Below are 20,439 nucleotides of genomic sequence, written 5' to 3' on the forward strand. Positions count from 1 at the left end.
CCTGAGATGTAAAGTCCCGTAGTGATCAGGGCCATTTGAACCATTTAAGAGACGGTGGTTTGTTTCCGAAATGTTCCGAACTTGCCTTGGTGCGCTGTAAGGCTATTATTGTGGCATTTAGGGACTGCATGTTGGCTTACAGGTGTTTAATTACTACCTCCTGCTAGCTGGAAGAAGTGCAGGGATCAGGAGCGCTGCGCGCTACCGTCCCGTGCTTGCTTGGTGTGGGGCCACCGACCTTTATTGCCATGCTCTCAGTGCTGCAAACATAGTACTGCAAGCTACTGGCGCCAGCTTCCGCCGTATCAGCCACAACACTGAGCGGTAAATCTGTGTGAGCCGCTAAAACTGTCCTAATATTAAGCAGAAGACGCTTTAGTCATAGCATGTGTAAGGAATTTTTCGACTGTAAGTCACTTCAGAGTTCTGCTAAAAGCTGTTTCGGGCACTTGAATCCCAGCTTTTTGTCGTAGATCAGTTTCTGAAACCATAGTTCGGGCATGAGAGAAAAATATTTGCCTAGAGTTTTAAGGTGTCAGGCAAATCCAACACCTCCCATGAAAACCCTGACATGATAAGCAAATCCAGTAGTATGTCACATAGCTCCGAATAAATCGTGACATTAAATTAACCAAAGTAATACGTGTAACGAGTGAGCAAATGAAATACCACAGACTAACACAAGAATGCCTAAATGCATGTCGTACCTTCCCACCGTGAAGCAGACGCAGTTCCGAGTGGAGAAACGAGGACAGAAGCCGAGAGCAGAACCGTGTTAAGCTAGAAGGCCCTACGATAAGGGACGGACTGGACACCTACGGCGCCAGCTAACCAGTAGGGCCACACAACCCGCACAACACAACACAGGGCCACACAACACAGAGCGTAGGACGTGGAAGGAAACACAATAGGACCCACCAATCTGGCATAATTGTTACAACAAATTAAGGAAATCATGACAAGGCAAAATAAAGAGATAGCTAACCAAATTCAAATTCAGAATGCAGAAACCACGAGACAAATGCGTGAGATTAAAGAACAAAACATAAAAATTCAGTTACACCTAAGTCATATTGAAAACGAGGCAAAAGAATCTCGAGAAGTGATAGGAAACTTAATAACAGGTCACAATCAACTGAGAACAGAGATTGACAAGGTACAAGCGGACGTACAAACATTGCGTAATGACACTCAGGACGAGATCAAAACATTACGTAACAACACCCAGGGAGAAGTCAAGAAAGTAAAGAAACAGATAAACGAAATTACTAGACAAGCAGCAGGTACAGCTCGTGAAATTGTTGAAAAAAGTGTGTTACACAAACGTAACACAAAAACAGCGCTGAAAAGATATGATAACCGAATAGTCAAAATAGAAACGCAAACGAAGCGACAATTTCAGAAATTGCGAACAGAGTTGTTGCAAACCATTGAAGAGCGTAGTGAACAGGATCGAACAAGCACAGAGTCTGCAACCACATCCGTATCTGTAATGGCACCGGAAAAACAAGCAATTGACGAAGATATTACGCATTTGCGATCAGAGAGCCTGCACAGCAACAAACACGTTTCGAAATTCTTGATGAACAAACGTCATCACAAACACATGCGGAACCACAAATGTATGTTTCAAGACAGTTTGGATCGTCCAATGAAGCAGCAAGGTAAGCCAAACAAGATACCCAACCAATACGTCACAATGGAAAGCCAGGTAGCGAAGAGTACAGTGCGATTCATTCAGCTACTCGTTCACAACCGAAGGAAGAAAATTATTGCGTACCACTCCAACGATACTACGCAAAGGGTAGGCGAAAGTTACTGTGGACAATATCCAATGGATCAACCACAACCGAGAAAGAGCGACGAGAGAAATGATCAGACTCACAGTCAGAAAATTTCAACACTTTAGCGAAGGAAACTCATTACATCCACGAACTTTTATTGATCAATTCCGAGTAGGATCACCAGAACACTGGACGCTAGCACACAAATTAGACTTTATATGTGCACACATGTCAGGAACAGTCGCAGAAACCATGCAGAATGTTGCAGCGACATCCCGATCGTACGAAGATTTCAGAGAGAAGTTTCTCTCACGATATTGGTCCAGCGAAGCACAGAACAGAGTGAGGTACGAATTATTACAGAACCCATATTTTGAAAATTCAGGAGAGAAGAGTCACGTGAAATTTTTCGAAGTAATGGCAAACAAAAATCAATGCTTAGATGTACTATACAGTGACGGAGAGTTGATTAAATTATGCGCGATGAAGTTACCATTGAAATACCAGCAATCATTAGTAGGTCGCGGAGGCAATGACGTCGAACTATTTAAAGGTATTTTAAGGGAACTAGAGTTCTTATTTTCGGAAGATGACGCAAGAAAAAAACGAAGCGCACGTGAAAACGAAAGCAAAAAGCAGTGGAATCCACAAAACACAGTACGAAGAAACAATAATTACGAACCACGTGATAACTTCGCACCAAGAAACGACAAAAGATTTCAACAAAGAACCGGTTATGGATTTAGAAGAGAATATGGCAATAACTATAATTCACCCAGGAACGGCAACAACTATTACAGAGGGAATAACGACAACCGGAACGGGTACTGGAGAACCAATATACCGACAAATTATCAACAAAGAAACCACTATCAACAAGCTGAACAAGAAAAGCGAATACAGTAGAAGACGTGGATGTAAGACCATCAAACTCCAATAAAAGTTCGATTTGACAGCTAAGCGCCCAATGCCAAAGAGAATGACGCACCAATCCAGGACAATTGCAGCACCTTGAACAGAGAAGTAAGAATCTTATCACGAGAAGATAAGAAGGAAGAAACAAATCCGCAGGGACCAGAAGAAAACGAAGACAAGGAAATAAGAATATCGTGTTGGGACGAAATTAATTGGGAGAATACTGACGAGGAAGATGAATTACCAGAGGCATGCACAACGAATGTAGGAGGAAAGGACGAAGTAATGAATATTGCAGAGCTATTTGAGATGGAAACCAGGGAAAGCGAATTCAATGAGGATAATGCGCAGTCGACAGAAGTTGAAAATAAGTTACGAGTGGGCACACAACCCAAAGTATATAATGAAGGAAGTTATGAAGCTATAATTAGAGCATTTAGATGCGATTATGTGGAAGTAGCGACGAAGAAGGAGAAGATAGACGAGGATGAGGAAAAAGTAGAGGATGTTGAAGAAAGTGTAAATGAAAGAAGAAATAGAGAAGAGGAAATAAAAGAGAGAGAAGTAGCAGTCGAAGCTTATCCTACAGAAAGTTCGAATTCACAAGGGAAATTCCTAAAAACACTCATGTATGATTCAGTGGAGGATTCGTTGATGCAAGAAGAAGAAGAACAGAATCAACCCTTTCAAATTCAACCAATTGTGAAGGCCTTGGTAAAGCATATCCCAGTCAATATTGTAATTGATAGCGGAAGTCAACTGACTACAATCTCAGAAAATTTATTCATGCAGTGTAATGCCAATGAGGAATTGCCAGTTCTGAAAACAAGTAAGATTAAAGTAAGAGGTCCTATTATAAACAATGCTGCGGAAGTTACGAGACAAACAAGGTTAACTCTTTCGTCCCAAGGTCAAAAGATCGAAGCCAACTTCGTGATTACACCTAAACTAACTGTAGATTTGATTATAGGTGCAGATTTTTTAAATGAGAGACGAGCGAAAATAGATATGGGGAAAGGTAGCGTAACATTCGGCAATGTCACACTTCTCTTTGAGCAAAAGCTAAAATTAGAAGAGATACCAGTTACAAACAAACAATTAAGAATGACGCGCGATAAAGAGGATGAAGAATTAGAATGGTATGCACAAAAGAAGGAATCGCCTCAACTCATGTTAGAAGTCCATAAAGAAATCGACGAAAAACTGCAAGAAGTTCAAGGTATTTCGGACACAGTAAAAGAGAATTAGAGAATATTTTACGAGATAAAGCAGAGGTACATTTATCTAAGACTGGCAGTATTAAACACTTTCAGTAAAAGTTTGAAGATTAATTTTATTACTGGTAAATAATCAGCACAATATTTCAAGATTATGTTGCATATAAGATCGTCAGGAGAAAGAAGAATGAAGAGAGAGGAAGTTGGAAAAAGAAAGTAGTTTCAATAATAACATCAATAGTATGATAGATTAAGATGAAGGGATAAAGCGTAGATAGTCTAACAGCACGAAATACTAAAATGCTATACACCACGACACTACACAAAAATAAAAAACGAATTTGAGGATTCTTTAGTAGACGTTAAGACTCCAAATATCTTAGAATTGTAACATGGAAAGGGCGCCGAAATTTGTAAAGCTTTTTAAGAAGGCGTATAACAAGTAGGTACTAGACATATGTTAGATGATTATAAGTAAAACTTTTGTAAGAACCATTGTAAAAACTCCAGCAAGGAAGAGATGCAGCGACCCACAAGTTGCAACGCGAGATGTATCAAGAAAGGAAAGGACATAATTAGCAAGACACGATTCCTACAAAGCAGGAGCGTCGAGAGAAGGGAAAGGACAGCGAAACTAACAGAAGGCCCTTGTAGCGAAAGTGGGCAATAAAATTTGCCCGCAAGGAGGAAACCTGCTGGGATGGAACACCGAGCCGCACAGTGACAGACCCCTGCTGAGACGCGGCGGGACGGGGCGGCGTTGGGACGGCGAACGCCGGAAGGGTCTCTGAGCCCCGACACAGCGGAGCGAGCAAAAAATGGCCGGACGAGAAGACCGCTTGGGCAAGCCAATACTGGCAAAAAATATGTGTAAAAGTCACAATACTGCTATTAAACAGCACGCTGATGCACAAAACTGAAGAAGAACTTCCACAAATTAAAAATGACACGCCCAAACAATTTATCAAACTGTTACTAGGAGGAGAACTTCAGAGCGACTAGTTATCAATAAATATTTCCATATCCTGCCCAGAGAAGAACCAAGAAGAAAGTAAGAAGCAGAGAAAAAGCAGGAAGAACAGAAGTTGAAGATTCGCAAGATTGAGACCAAGAATGAAGATGGGTGAAGAATAGACGACATACCTTCCAAAATCCCTATCCTATTGTAAACTAGTCGTCTGCGAAGTATTACAACGAAAAACGACCGCTTTCAGCGACGTATAACGATGACTTTCACGCATACAAAGCCAGTAAACCACGAGATTCTGCGCTCACAGCTCCATTCCATTATGGGACCTACACAACAGCAACACACACTTGCAAAGCCGACAAGGAACGACGAACGAAGCTGCACATCAAATACTTGCACACAACCATCTCGCTCAAGTCCATCACCTTCGTGCAAAAACATTCGCCAACCACATGCTTAAACATTCATAGGATTGTGTGAACGTGTGAAATCAAATTATGTGATGTAGGAATTGTGCAAAAGAAATGTGTGAAAAACTAAGTAAGTTAAGCACACCAGACAGCTAATAAACTAAAGAAATAACAGTCATTGACTATGGTCTTAAGTAAAAAATAGACTGTCGATAAAAATAAGTCATTAGTTCTGAAATGGACAGTATATAAAGAACAAAAGTTCTTGTTGGATGTTTTCCCTTTTTTAACATTTGTAACATTTAGTAGGATAATATCTCAATACTTGTGTATGTATATTTCTTTGTCAAAGCAGTTCTTGGAAATAATTCTTATTTGTTAGTGTAACAATGTTGAAATGAGTGTCTAGAAACAAAAAACATTTCACTTGTACGTGATATTTAGAAAATGTGTTAGGAATAGTTTTTAACTTAATTACTAAATTGATAAAAACAATATTTCTAAGAAAATCGAAGTGAAAGACTCCTCACTTTCGATAACAAACTTTCTTAAAAAACAAACTTCACACTTAAATAAAGGACGAAAATAATTAAAAATTAATAATAGTATAAAAATATTCTTCTCTTGTCATTTTTAATTACAATGTGGAAGAATATAAAAATATAAATTAGTAATACAAACTAGCATAGAACAGAATAACGTGGCTGAATAGTACGCAACAAAATTGAGATAGATTAGAAAATTTTTGACTGACTTAGACAACGATTCTATCATTGCCTAAATTCGGTGCAAAAATTAAGTTCGAAGGGTGGTGATATGTAAGGTGTCAGGCAAATCCAACACCTCCCATGAAAACCCTGACATGATAAGCAACTCCAGTAGTATGTCACATAGCTCCGAATAAATCGTGACATTAAATTAACCAAAGTAATACGAGTAACGAGTGAGCAAATGGAATACCACAGACTAACACAAGAATGCCTAAATGCATGTCGTACCTTCCCACCGTGAAGCAGACGCACTTCCGAGGGGAGAAACGAGGACAGAAGCCGAGAGCAGAACTGTGTTAAGCTAGAAGGCCCTACGATAATGGAAGGTCTGGACACCTACGGCGCCAGCTAACCAGTAGGGCCACACAACCAGCACGTTTTCGCGTCTCAGGAACATCAAGGACCAACCCCCAGCTCATGTTAAAAGCTAGAGCCCTCCAGAAAAGCACTATAGATCTTACGATAACACAAAAAGGGCCACTTACACCCGCAAGTTTTAGCGTGAGACTTTTTCGTGTCTCAGGTACATCAAGGACCACCCCCCAGCCCATGTTAAAAGATAGAGCCCTCCAGAAGAACAGTATACATCTTATGATAACGCTAAAAGGACCACACCAGCTGCAGGTTTTAGCGTGAGACTTTTTAGCGTCTCTGTTACGTTGCAAACTTTAAAAACATTGCCCCACCACGAAAAGTATAACGTTTCTCATTGGATAGACAGAATTTTTGTAGGCAGAGCTTAAGGTTAACATTGAGACCCTGATTGGTCAGATGAAAACACAGCCAGATAGCTTTTTAAATCTACTTCGGTAAATTGTAGTAAGGAGAAGTTAGAGGAGAGTTAGTTCCGGGACGGCGAGCTGGATGGCTGGTGCGCCGGCCGCTGTCGCCCTGACGCTGCCTAAACACCGACAATGTAATGAACGCACGTGATGCCGCATTTTTGAGCGCATAAGGCTTCACTCAGAACTGCAGAAGACTCATCTGTTACACCCCTTTTGTGCGTAATACTAGTGTCGATCGTTAATTAAAACTAATGGTGTTCACATTTACCACTTGAAGAAAAGATCTGAAACGCGATGATTTTTCTTTCATATAGTTATTGAGAAGCCACATCAGCCACTGTAATTTACGACAAGTTAAATAAGTAATTAAAGATAATTGAGGGTCACTGTAGACCATTTTGATAGTTTTCTCTTTTGTGAAACTTAAATTAAACCTAGATTATAGATGTGATATGGCATAGGTCATCCTTCGATCGATTGTAGAACTTGGAAACCCATTCAGGGAATATTCGTTCACATTTTTGTTGAACGCATTTGGTTTTTACCATCCTGTATTAAAACATTTCCTTTTATCAATAGTGCAATTTATAAACGATGTTTTGTGAGTAGAATAAAATTTCCAGTGGTAAACTTAACTGCTTTTTCGACGTTATTTTACCAGCTAACTAAAAATAGGAAAGCCTTGAACCCTTTCCACTAAATTTAGTTAGTATTAAGATTCTTTTACAGGGAGTGCAGTGGAGCTGACGCTGAGATCATTAAGTATTTGATTGTATCATCGCTAGTCTCACTGAACTCTTCTGAATTCTACATGTCATGTGTGGTCTGGCGTCTCCTTACTAGCAACAGGTCCCAGGTTCAAACTAGTTAATTCCCTAAAAAACACGCTCAGAGCGTCGTTGCGCGAAAGTGGTAGGGAGACACGATATAGTACAAACAGACACCACCATGAATGTTTAGAGAGTAATATTTAATTCGAAGTAACATCGAATGCGAAGTACAGCCCCCCCCCCCCCTGAGATATCTTGGTTTCGTTGAGTTAGGGCACAACGCTGTGAACGTTTCAGCTGTGTTCGTGTTGGAATCAGAAAATATCCACCCATGTAAATCTTAAACCTGAGATTGAGCAGGACAGTTAACTGTGACTTCGTGGGTTTTCTTAGAGAAATAATTCTTGAACGTCTCCTTGGGTTTGCTCACCGGATCCTAAAGTCAACATGATTCAGTATTTCAGCGATCTGTCTGTCTTCAGGTGAACGCTGCCGCCGCTGCTGAGTCCCACTGAAAACTGATGCTAAGGCTGCAGTCGTTGTCCTATATACGCCTCCGTAGCATACACGGTGCATCCATTGCCCATCACAGTTGTTGTCCCTATGACTGGGATGATGGCGCAACCCTTTGTAGAACACCGACAGTAACGACATAACACACTCACAGACTGTTTTCAAACACTCAGGCTGGCCGCACCGAAGAATGTTCTGTTTTGATGCAGGATAGTAAGGGGTCCCATGTCCTGCTAAGAGGAAAATCATTGTCAATCAGTAAAGGACTCTACTTAAAACCATACAAGAAGGGGCTTGGACTGTTTATGACAAAAATTACATAGGTCTGCTACCTTACAGAATGCTTGCCAATACTAAGTTCGTCAAGAAATTAAAAATCTCAATATTTCATACTGTCTTTATGTGGAACACTTTGCCAAAGACAACGTGGAAATGTAAGGAAAGTATACCCAGAAACAAAATGGCTCTGAGCACTATACGACTAAACTTCTGAGGTCATCAGTCGCCTAGAACTTAGAACTAATTAAACCTAACTAACGTAAGGACATCACACAAATCCATGTCCGAGGCAGGATTCGAACGTGCGACTGTTGCGCCCAGAAACATAGACGCCGCAGGAGACTCCGAAACGTACTGAGTTGCATATGAAAAGAAGAGTGTTCCACTTGGACTCATATACGGACTTGCCCAGAAATCAGTATGACACATACGATGAACATATCTGTTGGGACAATGCACCGAAATTTGGCATCAACGGCCTGTGGCAGCAGACGACCGACGCAACTGCCTTTGCTAACAATACGGCATCGGCTGCAGTGCCTGTCCTGGGCTCGTGACCATGTTGGTTGGACCCCAGACGACTGGAAAAGCGTGGTCTAGTCAGATGAGTCACGGTCTCAGTCGGTAAGAGCTAATGATAGTGTTCGAGAGTGGCACAGGTCCCAAAAAGGCATAGACCAAAGTCATTAACAACGCACTACGCGAGCTGATGGTGGCCCCATAATGATGTATGCTGTGTTTGTATGTAATGGCTGACTATAAAGGCAACGTGGCTCAATATTTCTGCAGGGGACTCCCAACGACTTGTTGAGTCCATGCCACGTCAATTTACTGCAGTATGCCAGGCAAAAGGAGGTCCGACACGGTATTAGGATATACACCATGACTTCTGTCACCTCAGTTTAGTTTGTGGGACATGATGCATTGGCTGAGGAGTAAATTTGTGGGTAATGGTTTCTTCTATCCTTCTGCTTCTTATCATACTAACACATATACAGACAATCACAAGTATGGTTTCCTAACAAGATGCGTTCTAGTTTGTTTCTAGGTGCATTCGATGATATGAGCCAGGGGACTGCCAAAGTGAAGGCTCAGGTGCATCAACTAATGATGCAGACAGTAGCCCATAGACTCATTCCAAGGAATTTAATTCTGAATGTGAATAGAAACACTATAGATGCCTATATCTACCTGTATTTTTTAAAAAGTTACACATGATTCTTAATATTTTTTCCTCCTTCTGTTTGATATGAACTAGTTTGTGGGTATGGGATCTGTACCTACAGCAGTAACAGCAGCTGATCGAATGAAAATAGCACATCTGCTCGGTCATCATCAGTGAGGATATTTCAACTGCCCGATCTGCTGCCCATGATGATGCAGCCCAGTCATCCACCAATGATGATGATGTATCCACAGCCCACTGTGCAGCAGCCCAAACTGTGACCCATGATGCTGATGATGGAACAGCAGCTGGGCATGCAGGAGCAACCTAGTCCATCATCACATATGATGTAGCCATGATTGGATGTGGAGCAGCCAGTCTGTTGACAACTGCAGTACAGTCCAGGCCATCAACATCCCTGGCTTTCCCGTGACCCAGCATCACGACTCCAGCCCATTTTTCGTGGTCTGGAACACGTTCTGCTTGCATCAAAGATCGCTGAAACACTGTAGGGTCTTGCAGTAGCAGCATCCATGCACTGTTATGAATCATGAAGTATGACTTGTAAATGTTTTCAGCTACTCAGTGATTGCTCACGCTTTTGGGGACTGGATCTCATTTTCCTGCACTGATAGCTCGCATGTGGCCTATCAAGATCTGGCCACTTCCCTTGATGCTTGTCAAGGAGTTCTGGAAACGGAGGTCCCTGCATATGTGAATGACCTGCAGTATCGCATCATAAAGTGGAAAGAAGTGCAAAGCAACTCTGTACTATGAGGTGACACACCATACCCCCACCTCGAGAGAGGACAATGATGCTGGCATTGAGGAGAAGAGTGTCGTCAAAATTTGTTAGAGAAATGGTGTGACATCGCAATGTGAGTCAATCACGGAGTGTTTCGGAACCTTACCAACAGCATTACACTAGATTAGTTTTCCAAAAAGCAGGAAATGTGTCCAGTAAAGTGCTCAGCCATGTACTCAACTTGATATATGGTTCACATGTCTTTGATCCACTTACAGGAGGGGTCCAGTTTCATCCCTCTTCTAGAAGACATTGCCACTAAACAGTTGTTTTTTTTTTTTTTTCAAAGAGAGTAACGCCAAAAATAATGTTCCACTTCTTTTATTTACTCAGTTTCATGCATTTGCCTCTTTGGAAACCTGCTAAGATGAAGTATCAGGAGGATATGTTGTCACCAGAGCAGATACAAAGTTGCAGCTTGTGACAAGAATAGGGTCTTTCCATACAAATATTTGGATTCTGTGGCGGTTTTGTGTGTGTGTGTGTGTGTGTGTGTGTGTGTGTGTGTGTGTGTGTGTGTGTGTGTGTGTGTGTAGGTGCAGAATATCCGAATGAACCGTTGTCATAGTTATATGTGTGTCAGAGAGAATGAATTCCTCATTGCACACTGTCTGTGTGTATACATAATATTTATATATTATATGTACCATCTACATGACTGCAGACAATGTTTGTATGTAAATATTGCATGCTGTATGTTTAAGTTCTTCTAGTTTTAATGTAAATACTATCTCTGTATATGGTAGAAATAGTTTTAAAGAAAAATGTACAAGCTGTCTTTTAAATAAGAAGAAAAAAAATTTATTGTAAAACAACCACATAATTAAGAAAATGTCATTATTAATAAATATACAAAAAATTAAAAAGAAAGAAAAAATATTGTCAATAAAGAATAAGTTACTTTGTATATAAGTGTTATTATTTACAAACCCTTTCACTATAGAGTGTTACTGACTAGGGTGATTAAATTTAAATGTAGAGAGAGAAAATTATTGTTAATAATCCAGAATTAAGTTACTGTTGTTTATAACAAATCTGAACCTCTCCCCTTTCATGCTCAGACCTTCAATAAAGAGGTATGTACAAAGTTGAGTAAGTTATGAAGAATGACAAGGGGAACTTTAATTTTATTGGTGCATTGGGTTTCCTACAGTTGTATTGTGCCCCTGTTGACTGAGAGATGTAGGCATTTGTTTCCCACCAATTTTATATCACATTATCAGTATCAACTTATGTCATATCATTGAATATAGCTGGCTCAGTTGCCTGACGTGTCTGGGAGGGTTCCCTTGATCAATTCCTGGTAGTTCTCTGGTACAAGGCGAGTGGAGAATGAATTTGAATATAAGTTGCCCAAGTGGGTAAGCTGACACTGGATGTGTACCCTGATACCCCTTTTATCAGTGCCATGGATGGAATATGTCCATTGTTTCCTTGCTGTCTCAATGTTTTAGTGGATGTTTCCTTTCTACAATGAATACAAAAAAAGGCCCTATGTTTACTGTCTGCGTACATTAGTTCAGTAAAAAGTCGTTAGAGAATTCCATATTTTCTTCAAAATTCCGCTATTCCATATTTGCTAGATTCCACAATGCACTTATAACATTTTAACACAGACCATGAAATTCCCTGTTACAACTGATGACAGACAACCCACAGCGGCAAACGACTCACAGCAGAAAATTGCACAGAGAGAATGTATACTAGAACAGAGGTATAAAAATAGCACAAGACAACAAACATAGCTGTAATTAGAATAATTTGTAACATAATTACAATTTAAAATTAAAGAAGGAATGTGAATAATAATTTCCCATAACACATTGATTGAGCATAAATTTGTTTGGATACAAGAAGAACAATGTTTTGCTAACTGATTATTCAAAAAACTAGAATTTATCTAATAATCAGAGAAAAATTATAAGTTTGTATTATAGTGTACAATTATTCATATGTGAGGTATTAGAATGAAATGTGATGCATTAAGTGGTAAGATGATCCTTTACAACTGCCAATCATTAAGAAGCCCTGCACTTCAGCATTTGCTTTTCTCTCATATAGCAGGCTTCCATTCAGATGGCGTATGTTGTACAGTCTCAATAACAATATCATCTGGAGACAAGTCCTTAAACTTGCTGGTAAGGAGAATGAGTATGGTTCTTGAAATTCTCCATGGCCCCTGCCTCCATTACACCATTAGACCATCCCCTGTCTAGCCACTCATAGTCTAATGATGAGTAGCGATAATACCATTTTTCTTAGAGATGGGACAGTATCCACAGGAGACAGAATCACTTGCATTCCATTCGATACCTCTGGAATGCAAGCCCTCTTATTTCTCTCAGCAGACCCACTAGCAGCGTGTTTCATTCACCTGACAGCAATCTGCATAGTTTCTAGTTACTTACGAATTGTAACCATCTCCTTACAGCCTCAATAAAAGCATTTAGAACAGCACTGAAATCTGACTGGTGGAGTATTTCTTCTGGAGAGGAAATACATGGGGCTGTACCTGGAAATTAACCCTGCTCTCTCTTCATTTTTTTTAATTTTAATAACTGCTTCACTAAAAGCTCACTTTAAGGGCTTGTGAAGGTAATTTGTATTATAATGGAGAAAAATTTGGGATAAAATTTATTATTTTGCATGAAACCATCCAGAAATTGTTACCCAGAATTTTGGTTTTGTCACGATTATAGTAATTAACAGAAACATGTAACAAACTCACAAACAACAAGGCTTCATGACAAATGTGGGTAGAATACACTGCTGCTGAATGGGAAAACTAATGGAACACAATAGTACAGTGTTACTCCATAGCAGTCTATTTCATATAAGTTGTGTTTGCCGGTTGTGAACTATCAATCTCTTTCCTGGAACAAACAGGTCATCAAGTGGGAAAAGATGGCATTATTCACTAATCTCTTAAATACCTTGACTGTAATTCAGGGGAAAATTATTCCTAACAAAACACTGCTGCAAAAATGTATTGAATATACAGCTATGGCTCACCAATGCGAAGTAATACCGGTGTGGGAGTCGCCAGCAGAACATCCGTAGACGCACAGTGAAGGATAGCATTATTCTGTGGCGGCGCGCACAAGGGACAGATTCCTTATTCTTTGATTATATATAATAGTTATGTTGTTATTGATTCAAAGGTTAATATGAGCTTTTCGTTGCAATAAAAAAGTAAAATATTATAACCTAACTACTTCGTGAGTCTTTATGAAAATTGTAATAAGTAGTACATGGCTAAACCAGTAAGTATTTATGAAAATGAAAGAGAGAGTAGATTATAAAATAATTTAAGGGAAATTGATGTACAGCTGTTAGTACCTGAAGAATAAGCTGAGTGTACATATAGTACAATCTGTAGAAAACATCTGTTCATATATGTGGGAGAGATAATGCAGTCTAATGCATACTGCTGTCATAAAAGAAGTAAAAGAGTGGGAGTGGGGGGATTAGTTGTGGAGATGTGTTCAAGACCTTGAAAAGCGTTTTGCAAAAAGAAAGAAATTATATTACAGAATAATAAATATAATTTGAGAGTATCAGATCCACATCTTTTTATTTCTTCAGTTCTTACATTTATATCTACTCTCTGCTATCATCCTTATGTGATGGATATTCTCTTTCTCGCTATGTCCATGAATGATATATGGGGTGAGTGATTGTTTAAGGACCCCTGTAAAAACTTGTCACAAGATACATCTTGCAGTAAATAATATGTTGCTTGACTCTTCTTGGATTGGATGCTCACATAATTTTATGTGTTAACTTCTCCTTTGTTGCCTGTGAGTAGATATGAATAACTTTTATTAGTAAAGAACAGTGTTATGTCTATGTCTTCAATATTCAGTGTTTTATTGGCACTGCAGGAACCAATGTTCTTCAGCTGATTGCTCACTACCTTTTCCCTCAGTGTTGGGAGAAAACTGAATTAAGATGTCAACTGAGATAGAGTGTAGCCATCGAAGTAAAACATTGGCTTTTAATAACATAAAAAAGAAGTTTAATAACTTAAATAATTTTACTTTGAGTGTCACTAGCCATATAATCTTACAAATTTAGATAATTTCATTTTTTCTAGAGTAAAGTGTTTCATAAGGCAAGCAAACCTCTGTGTGACCGAATCCTAGCAGATGCTACAATGAAGCTTTTTAGGAAAAGAGCTCCAATTCTCCATATCAATGATGTGCACAGCAAACTATTTATTGTAAATAAAGGAAGAGTTGATGTTGTTGGTCCAGATGGTGTCAGACTAATTACATTAGGAAGTGGATCGTAAGTACATCTTTTAACAGAATGTAGAGTGTCTGTTATTTTATTCATTATGTAATTCATAGAACCTTACTTCTTCATTGCCCAAAATGAGTCATAACACAACCTTTTCGCATGTATATTGTAAAAACAATTTTTTATTACGATAAGACATTCAAGTAACAATAAAACTGAATATGTTAAATTAATTAGTGCCTGGAAATGACAGTGACCATGTGTGTGTGAGTGGTTTAAATAAGAATGCATGTGTTTTGTTTTCCATCTCATAAGAAGAACTTCATACAGTAGCTTATTCTACTTTTAAATATACTTTAAATATGCCTGTCTGTTATTCAGTGCCTTTCCTTCTCCATTTGGTGAGTAGCAGTCTATCTCTAACATATTGTTATGAATTCTTACAATCATATTTTGATTGTGGGTGTTGTCATTGTGGATCTATCCACTTAGACATTATAAAATTCATCAAAATGTAGTGCAGAATTAAAATAGACAATTCTATATTACTGAATGTAACGAAGTACACAACTTTTACATTTACATAAGTGGATAAAAACTCAAAATTATAGCAGCACTATATGTCCTTTAACAATATTATTACGTGAATGCTTCTATAATTCTGTTGTCCTTGACGAAAACTATTGGCACATCACATGGCTTGTTGTGCCAGCTTCACAATAAAGCAGAGATTCATACTACAAAACTGTGTTGTAGGCTAGATGATGGCACAATGACTCGATGTACATTGTGACTAAACAAGAGATGCAGTTTCATTTGTAGAAGGCCTGTGGATGTGTTTATGAGCGACTTGTTTCACAACTGTATATAGATATATAATATTGCTCAAAATTATAAAATTTCTAACTCTGCCTGACAATGACATGCTGTCAAAATTAGTTGCAGAACACTAAAGGCTGTATCAGCTTTGAGATAGATATACATAAATATTTCTTTTACAGAAGTTGTGAAACGTAACTTTAATACTAATGGAAGAACAGGAATTACCAAATGAGACTAAAATGGTAGTAATAAGATTAACAGAATGGAATATGTATACATTGCAGAACTTTGTGTTACACATATAATAGTTCATTGTATGTTTCCCACTCCAAATGAAGAATAATTACATTGATACAAAATCCAAATTTCACAGTTGCAGTAAACCATAAAATAAGCTTGGAACAAAGACTCCAGTTTTCTTGAGCAACAAGCTTTGAATGCAGTCACTGTGGTGGATGCGAGCGGAATGTAAAGCCAGTATTACCCGACGCATCATTGCATTTTGAGGCAACTGCTCCAATTGACTGAGACGTTGATCGAAGAGTTTCGGCTCAGCCATCGTCGTTCTTAAATCGGTGCCTGATGGATCTGAAGCATAAAATGAAATGATGTTTTGTAGCTCCATCAATGATTCCCCTGTCTTCAGTTTTCCCCCTGGGTGTCAGGGACATCCTTAAGTTGACTCGATTGTAGAAGTGCCTGGCTCTCCCGTTGGAGTGGAAGCTGTTTGACAACTAAATCACACAACTATACACCACAGCGCCCCCGCTAGTTAGCGCAGAAGCTGTTTGAGAACCGCGACTCGCTTGTTATTACAGACCACACACAGAAATGCACCGCTGAATACAATAACATCGGCACTTGGTGCTTACTTCGTAGCAGACGGTACATCAGGCTCTGTGGTGAAAGCAGAGTGTCGTCATGAAACCGGCCCGCAAATGTAGATGGTGACCGGAACGAGCTGTTTGCTATTGGTCGAAGTTGGACAATCGTTGCACCTGTGGCAGGGATTGTGGTGCCGACACTAAAAGTTGCCCCAGTCTCAGTGCTGAAGGTGGTGGCTGTTCCTTGAACACGTTTGCAGATTTGATGTAGTTAATGGCAAAAGTCACAAGCTTGTCGTTTACCACAATGTCTAAAGTCTGCACGCTTCGTCTTAGGACACGGTATGGGCCTCCGATAGGTGGTTGCAGCGGCAGCTTCACAGTGTCTGTTCGAAACATATTGTGCGTTTAACTTTCTAAGTTGCAGGGCTTCTAAGTGGTATGCATACTGAGTCTGGAGGCTAATGGGTATCATATGTGTGTGACGTTGTCCCTAAATTGTTGAAGGAGTTCCGACAGATATGGAATTGGTAACTGTAGTGAACTTGCGAGGTGCCAAGGCTAGCAGTGTATTTAACACTAAATTCTTCTAGAATCTTCATATGGAAATGATGCTCTAAGCGCCCCCCCCCCCTTTTATAACTCCAACTTTTGCTGTTGCACATGGATTAAGAAGAAACGTGAACTGACTGTAATCGACCCTCCTGCAAGTGGAGTAGAAAAGAGTTTGGCACCTGTAATAATTTAATTGATAGAAATTAATTTGATACAGGAAAGTTTCATTAACGTAGTGAGAAATTAAAGGGTTGCTTTACAGATCCACAGAATGAAAGTTCTGTCCAAAATAACTGTTTCATTTATTATGACAAAACTCAAAATAACAAACAAAAGCCGGCCGTTGTGACCGAGCGGTTCTAGGCGCTAGGTGCTACTGTCGCAGGTTCGAATCCTACCTCGGGCATGGATGTGTGTGATGTCCTTAGGTTAGTTAGGTTTAAGTAGTTCTAAGTCTAGGGGACTGATGGCCTCAGATGTTAAGTCCCATAGTGCTCAGAGCCAATAAACAAAACACATGAAACATTTACAATACGTCAAATTCGATACTGTAATAAATACTGTGGAGGTGAAATTGTCCATAAACTAGATTGTGACATTCATGGTCAAGTGGCATGTGGAGCCAATTCGTTGCAAATCAAATTTTAAGAGGAACACCCAGGCAACCCAACATTAATTGCTGCTACAGTAGTGAGAACTCAGACAATGAACACCCAAGACAGAACGATGTTAGAAAATACGGGAACAGGCGCGCTCTGCTGAGCTCTGATTGTCTCATAGCAAAATTCCCTGATTTGCCGGTGCTGCCAAAATACATTACCAAGCTGTCTTCTTAACTGCAAGGACACGATCTGGCCTACCGGAGGCGATGGCTGGTTGCTTCGACGTTCCGTCGTGGTGATGATAATGTCGCGAGTATAGCCCGAAACAAATTATCCTGGTCTGGTTCTTCCAGACTAAAGACTTCCTAGCAACACAAATGCGCCTCTGAGGGAGACGAAGAAGGCTCGCTACACAATCACTGACGGTACAGTGACTGATTTTAACAAGCGAAGTCACACAGTAACTCCAATACAGTCAACTTTAGCCAAAACTGCTCAAGACAGACAACATAGGCCGCTTATACGCAGAACGCTCAATTGCTAATTGTACTCGGAAAGTTACGTTGAAGACGAAACTTCAGCAACTTCAGCAAACAGATATAATTAAATGAAAGTATAATTCATTGTCTCAGGAAGGGGAAACTTTATTGACACATTCCTGGGGTCAGATACATCACATGATCACACTGACAGAACCACAGGCACATAGACACAGGCAACAGAGCATGCACAATGTCGGCACTAGTACAGTGTATATCCACCTTTCGCAGCAATGCAGGCTGCTATTCTCCCATGGAGACGATCGTAGAGATGCTGGATGTAGTCCTGTGGAACGGCTTGCCATGCCATTTCCACCTGGCTCCTCAGTTCGACCAGCGTTCGTGCTGGACGTGCAGACCGCGTGAGACGACGCTTCATACAGTCCCAAACATGCTCAATGGGGGACAGATCTGGAGATCTTGCTGGCCAGGGTAGTTGACTTACACCTTCTACAGCACCTTGGGTGGCACGGAATACACGCGGACGTGCATTGTCCTGTTGGAACAGCAAGTTCCCTTGCCGGTCTAGGAATGGTACAACGATGGGTTCGATGACGGTTTGGATGTACCGTGCACTATTCAGTGTCCCCTCGACGATCACCAGAGGTGTACGGCCAGTTGTAGGAGAACGCTCCCCACACCATGATGCCGGGTGTTGGCCCTGTGTGCGTCGGTCGTATGCAGTCCTGATTGTGGCGCTCACCTGCACGGCGCCAAACACGCATACGACCATCATTGGCACCAAGGCAGAAGCGACTCTCATCGCTGAAGATGACACGTCTCCATTCGTCCCTCCATTCACGCCTGTCGCGACACCACTGGAGGCGGGCTGCACGATGTTGGGGCGTGAGCGGAAGACGGCCTAACGGTGTGCGGGACCGTAGCCCAGCTTCATGGTGACGGTTGCGAAGGGTCCTCGCCGATACCCCAGGAGCAACAGTGTCCCTAATTTGCTGGGAAGTGGCGGTGCGGTCCCCTACGGCACTGCGTAGGATCCTACCGTCTTGGCGTGCATCCGTGCGTCGCTGCGGTCCGGTCCCAGGTCGACGGGCACGTGCACCTTACGCCGACCACTGGCGACAACATCGATGTACTGTGGAGACCTCACGCCCCACGTGTTGAGCAATTCGGCGGTATGTCCACCCGGCCTCCCGCATGCCCACTATACGCCCTCGCTCAAAGTCCGTCAACTGCACATACGGTTCATGTCCACGCTGTCGCGGCATGCTACCAGTGTTAAAGACTGCGATGGAGCTCCGTATGCCACGGCAAACTGGCTGACACTGACGGCGGCGGTGCACAAATGCTGCGCAGCTAGCGCCATTCGACGGCCAACATCGCGGTTCCTGGTGTGTCCGCTGTGCCGTGCGTGTGATCATTGCTTGTACAGCCCTCTCGCAGTGTCCGGAGCAAGTATGGTGGGTCTGACACACCGGTGTCAATGTGTTCTTTTTTCCATTTCCAGGAGTGTATATTAGATAGCCAACGCAAGGCAAGCTGTCCAGAGCAGCGAGAGCTTAATCTTGTAACCTACTCCGACCGAAAAGCGAGAGCCGACTTCTCAAGAGCACCCGTACAAGTCGAGCACAGAACATTACCGCCTCCACGACAGTGGCCGTCGTTAAACGTGCCAATCAGCAACTCGAAAACCGTCGGAAAATTCCACTCTATTGCAGAAGCATGCTATTCCACGAATGGAGATACTTGGCGCCAATTTCTGCGCCGGTTTTGCTACGTCACGGAGCTGTCCCCTGAGCAAGCCGATCACAGTTACGATTTTGCAGAAAACGAAGGACTTTGCCCGCCAAAACTGCCCTCGAACACAAGTAATTCCTACGACTCTTTCATAGCACGTCAGAAAGTGTTTTCACTAAGTTTCTGCGAAGTAACGGAATCTCTAACCCCAGCCTCTTCTTCGGGCCCCTGTGGGCGTGTCGCCGCCACTCTTATGACAATGTCGGCGCACCGGAGCACCCGAGTGACGAGAGACGCTGCGTGGGATGTCCGCGTGTGAAGGAACAGCAACTTTTCACCCCATGCAATTAGAGAGGAAAATATTCATATCTTCCGGGTTCTCAATACTAGCCTTCTAATGACCATACTCGGCTGTGCTTCCCCAAATCGAATTACTCACAGTAAGATAGAAATATGAAAGGGGGCTCATGCTACCTCTCAAACTAACTTTGACAAATTCCCTGGGAAGATGCAGCGCTTTACCATTGACTAATTCCACATCTGAGGAGTCCAACTCTTGCTTACACATCCTTCTTACACGCAGGAAAACTATCAGAAGTCCAGGATATACCATGGCACATGAGTGCTGCCTTCAGAGGACAGTGCTATCTCTCAACCATGCCGTTACTATTGTGGTTGTAACTACCAGCTCTATGATGTACATACCTACATTAGTTTTACGATGTACATACCTGCAGAATCTAGGCAGCTGGGCGAACAATTCCCATCAAACTGCCT

The sequence above is a fragment of the Schistocerca gregaria genome, chromosome 4, assembly GCF_023897955.1.
Source record: "Schistocerca gregaria isolate iqSchGreg1 chromosome 4, iqSchGreg1.2, whole genome shotgun sequence".
NCBI lineage: Eukaryota > Metazoa > Arthropoda > Insecta > Orthoptera > Acrididae > Schistocerca > Schistocerca gregaria.